Source organism: Macaca fascicularis, chromosome 1 (assembly GCF_037993035.2).
Source record: "Macaca fascicularis isolate 582-1 chromosome 1, T2T-MFA8v1.1".
Taxonomy (NCBI): domain Eukaryota; kingdom Metazoa; phylum Chordata; class Mammalia; order Primates; family Cercopithecidae; genus Macaca; species Macaca fascicularis.
Window position 1 is genome coordinate 231,394,581 of NC_088375.1, and position 5,240 is coordinate 231,399,820.

Consider the following 5,240-nt stretch of genomic DNA (forward strand, 5'->3'; position numbering starts at 1 on the left):
TTAAGAAAACCAAAATTTCCTTCTTTGAAGACTAAGAAGCAAGAAAACACCTTGCAAGACTGATTTTTTAAACACGAGAAAAAAATACAGAAGAATCAACTGCAGACACAATAGAGAAGAAGGCATAAAAATTATGAGCAACTATCTACCAATAACTTGGAAAACACTTAGAAAAATGATAACCTGGGGGAAAAATGCCGAGACTGGTGTAAGTAAAGGTTAAAATTGCATATCAGGCGGTGGCCTAAGAAGAGATAAGGAGCCACGGGAGAGCCGCTCCTCCCGCTGCTCAGCCCCAGGAATCCTGGCACAGCTGTAGTGTGCATGGTTACACCAGGTGTACACCATACACTTGTCAACCAGGACTCGTTCCAGAGATTTTAAATGGCGGAAAAACAGCTCACCTCATCCCACAAAGGCAGCAGAAACTTGGTTCTAAAACCGAGAGAGGACAGTAACAAGGAAAGGTAACTGCAGACTCATTCTATGTAGGCAAAAATCCTAAATCAAATTTTAGCTATCCAAGTAAGAGTATTTTAGCAAGAACACTGGCCTGACCCAATGGACCAGATCAAAATCAAGGACAATTTCACGTCAGAAGATGCGTCGGTGCATTTGGGTGAGAAGAGAAATCAGATGACTGTACTGATGGCAGCAGAAAGAACGTTGGACAGAGTTCAATGCCTGTTTGGGATAGAAATTCTTGGAAACCTGCCAAAGGACCTTTTTTTTTTTTGAGACGGAGTCTCGCTCTGTCGCCCAGGCTGGAGTGCAGTGGCCGGATCTCAGCTCACTGAAAGCTCCGCCTCCTGGGTTTACGCCATTCTCCTGCCTCAGCCTCCCGAGTAGCTGGGACTACAGGCGCCCACCACCTCGCCCGGCTAGTTTTTTGTATTTTTTAGTAGAGACAGGGTTTCACCGTGTTCGCCAGGATGGTCTCGATCTCCTGACCTCATGATCCGCCCGTCTCGGCCTCCCAAAGTGCTGGGATTACAGGCTTGAGCCACCGTGCCCGGCCCAAAGGACCTTTTTAAATAGTGGTTAGGTGCAAATGTCATGTTTAGGGGAGAAACCGATGAATTCAGGTCTGTCCAAAAGATGCCGCCCAGCAGGGCCTGCTGTGCCCACTGGGGTGACGGTTGTCTGGTCCTGCTATACCTCCTCCCAGCCGCCTACTCTTCACAACCCTGCCATGACATCCTGTGTCTTTGCTAGGCCTTCCCCATCACAGCACAAACTCCAGAGGCAGGGGCTTAGCTGCACACCCGGACCACCCGGAACTGGACCTGGGGAGAGCACGATGAGTGCCGTCACAAGAGTGAATAAAGTCAAATCAGAAGATGCCGGCATCAGCCTCGCTGCCCCCCACCACCCCAGCAGAGCCCCAATGGCTGCAGGCAGTACCTTCAGACAAGGAGAAGCAACTGAGGTATAAGGATCCCAGAGGAAGACACACCTGCCGTGGTTCTCAGGGGACAAGATTCTCTCCACAGAAAACCCCAAAGGGCTAACAGACATTGTTATAGCTGATAAGGATTCAGCAAGGTTGGCAATAAAATCCTATAAATCATGGAAAATGTACAACATGTGTAAAACCTATAACATCAATAGTGCTTCAACACCGACAATAACCAACAAGAAAACTACAAAACAAGACACCGCTCAGCATCGCAACAAAACCTGTAAATCTACAGGAATGTATCTGGCAAAAGAATTTCTGGATTCTTACAATTCTTCTAGTAGCGTTTATAAAGACCTCAAAAGGCCTGAACAAATGACAACTGGAAGGCACATGTGACGTGAAAAATGTCACTTCCCAGCTATGTCGGATGCGTTCCAGTTTGCTGGAAAGGCTTAGCAACGGAGCCCACAGGTGGCATCTGGTGGGCAACCTGCCATGTCTAAAACGGACAAAGGTCTGGGGTCAAGAATGGCCGAGCCGAACCAGAGAGAGGAGGACTGAGCTGAGCCGGAGAAAGGAGGACCCAGCCAAACCAGAGGAGGATCGAGCTGAGCCGGAGAGGGAAGGAGATGGGCAGAATTCACAGAGACCCCACAGCCAAGGCCAAGTGTACGGAGAAGGCCTATCTTGCCAAGACCAGAGATCTGCACATCAAAACACCGGTCAACGGCTTACTCCCACTAGCAAAAGTTGGAGGCAGAGGGCTCTGAGTGAATGTGGGGTGAGGATCCCCCCAGGAACCACTGGGGTCCCAGGGCCAGCCCTGGAGCCGGCGGCAGTCGGGGCATCGGTGGCCCTGGGGCCCAGCCAGCAGTGCCTCTGCCAGACACCAGGTGGCGTGAGAGGAAGGCGTGCAGCAGGCTGGGGAAGGGGAGTCCCTGCAGAGGACACTGCCAGGGCGGGGCATGTTCCGGAATGTTCCAGAGGGGCCAGATGAGCAGAGCGCCACTCAGATAGATCCTAAAACATGGTTGGGCAAGAGCAGGAACTAGGATGAGGTCATGTGTGTGCGCACCCTGTGTACAAATTCTCTGCCGGTCACAGGACAGCAGTAGGGGCTCTGTGGGCTGAGGACGCACATGGCACACGGGATGGGGTGGTGGGGACATGGGGGTGGGATGGACGGACGTGCTCACTGTGAGACTCCAGATCTGACAGGTGACAGACCCAACTGTGCCTGTATAGACAGACTGGTGGCCTGTCCCATCTCTGGCTGGATGGAGGGACCAGTGGCCTGTCCAGTCTCTGATGGTTGTCCTGGCCTAGCTGGGGCGGCCTCTCCCACCTGGCTTCTGTGCCCCTGTGAACCACACCCCCCTGGCTCGCACAGCCCCAGGAGAGGTTAGGTGATGCCAGTCTGGACCCAGCAGTGTCCAGGGCTGCCCGCCCAGGGCTGGGCACTGAAGTTTGCCAAGATGAACCCCAGCCCTCGGCCTGGGCTGCCCCGAGCCTGGGCTATCCTGCCCTGGGTGGCCTTGGGGACGGGGCTTGGGTTCAAGGCCTCAGCAGCAGCCCCCTCCCACTGCCCTGCATCCACACAGCCCCCACGGCATCCCAGGCCAACCATGACCTGCAGGATGGGCTGGGACACCAAGCGCCACGGGCACCCTGGCACCCTACTCGGGACACAGGCCTTGTTGGCTAGACGGGTGTCTTTAGAGCCCTGATAGCCCCCTGCAGTGGGGCCCACTGACCCCTGCGGTGGGAAGAGGGTCTTTGGGCCTCAGTTTCACCCCCTGCAACAGGAAGGTCTGGACCTACCTAGGCTGTGCGGCTGCACAGGAGGGCTGGGCCAGGCAAGTGCTGCCTCCCGGGACCCCTCTGCAGCTGAGCCGGCGTGGCAGGAGCTCCCACGGGACCCCTATTATCTGGGGACTGCGGGCGGGGAAGTGTCCCTGGGTCCCAACACTGAAGTATGGGACGGGCTGAGGTTCCATGAGGAGAGTGAGCAAGAAGACCCCGGGGAGGGGGTGGTCGTCCTGGGGGTCCAGGCTTGCTCTGTCCTGCTGAGGGGGCCATGGCACCGGGGCCAGTGAGGGCAGCACCCCAGGCTGAGCAGGGGCCCTCGGAGGGGCGTGAGCTGACACTGGTACTGGGGACAGGGCTACACAAGTCTGTGGCCCCCTCTCCTGACGCCCCTCCTGCCCAGAGGTCTCGCCCCTGCCTGGGCCCCCACACCTCATTGGCAGCCCAGGCCTGCGCTTCCTGACTCCTCCTGGAGGGGTTCTTGTCCTGAGCAGGCCTGAACCGGGCCCTCCCCCAGTTTCCCCAGATGCCCCCAACAGCCTGGCCGCTGTCGCAGCAGGACAGCCACCCAGCCTGGGCCCGGACCCCCTTCCTGCAGGCTGAGCATTATCATTGCCCGCTGGAACGCAGAGGCTGCTGGAGCCGCTTGCAGACGGAACTGAGGTGCAGAGGCTGAGTCACCTGCCCCAGGTCACATACGCGAGTGAGGTCACCGAGTCAGAGGCCAGGCGTTCCAGACCCACCTTGCTCCATGAGCTGAGCATGAACTTGGCAGTGAGAACCACCAGGAGGCTGCAGGGCAGCTGGGTTTACACGAAAATGCTGCCCCCTGGCCACCAGACACACGCACACAGAGACAGACATGCTAGCACATGTGTACACACCACATGCCAACACACATGCCCTACCTTGGCTGCCAGTTTGCTCCCACAGCAGCTCCAGGAAAAGCCCAGGGAGTAACCAGTTCACAGGCGGGATGGTGGAGGCTGGAGATGGCCATGTCGGGAGTGGAGGGGCTGGCCCCATCTCGGGATTCTGCTCCCAGGTTCCTCCTCTTTCCCAGAGCCCTGGCTGTGCCCCACCCTGCGAGGTGGCCGATGACCAAAGCCCTGCCCAGGACAGTCCTGCGTGGGCTCTGAGCCTGGCCTGGGCCATTGCTGCTGCCCAAGGCCATGGAGGTGACCGGGAGAGGAGCTGGCCCTCTGCCCACTGCATGGCCCTCCAGACCTCGCCTCCTCCCCTGAGCCCTGGTCCAGCAGGCCGGGGCTAGGAGGAGCTCGTTCTCTCAGCCCACCCCACCTCTCATGCACCAGGTCCTGCAGCTGCCCCAGGCCTGGGAGGGACGGAGGGCAGCCACCCATCACCATTTCTGGTTGGCATCTGGGGTAGATGAACCCCTGACTTTCCTGCAGAAGCCAAGGGCCCCAGACCCAGGAGGATCAGGGCAGATTCTCAGGTGTATGCTGGGTGCTCCCTCCCTAAGGACAGCATTACCCAAGCCCGCAAAGGCAACGGGCATTGGCGTGGGACACAGGAGGGCTGGCAGGGGCTTTCCTGGGACAGAGAGAACCAGTCCTCCTCTTGCCGTGCCAGCCCAGGTCAGCCGACTGGCTCGGAGACTGCCTCTTCTGCCTGCAGGTCCCAGGACGAGATGGCTGGGAGGAAAGGTTGGGGCCTGCCTCCAACCCCGGGGACACTGCAGAGGGATCCCCAAAAGTTCTACTGAATCCCTGAGTCCTCTAAACCACTGGCCAGCCTGAGCCCTGCAAGGCACAGCTGTGCTGCCCCTGGGTTCTCAGCACACAATCGGGCCACTGGCCCTGTTCCAATGCTCCAGCCAGTGGGCAGACTGACCACACCAGGGGCAAGCTCGGGGCAACCACGCATGAGGGGGTCGGTACTGGCCCACAGCACCCAACACAGGGGGGCCATGTCCAGGGGGCCCGGTGCCGGGCTGCAGCATCCCGAGTATGTCCCTGGAAAATGTGTGGCCACGGCCTTTGCCTGGGCTCAGAGTCACTGAAAATCCAGG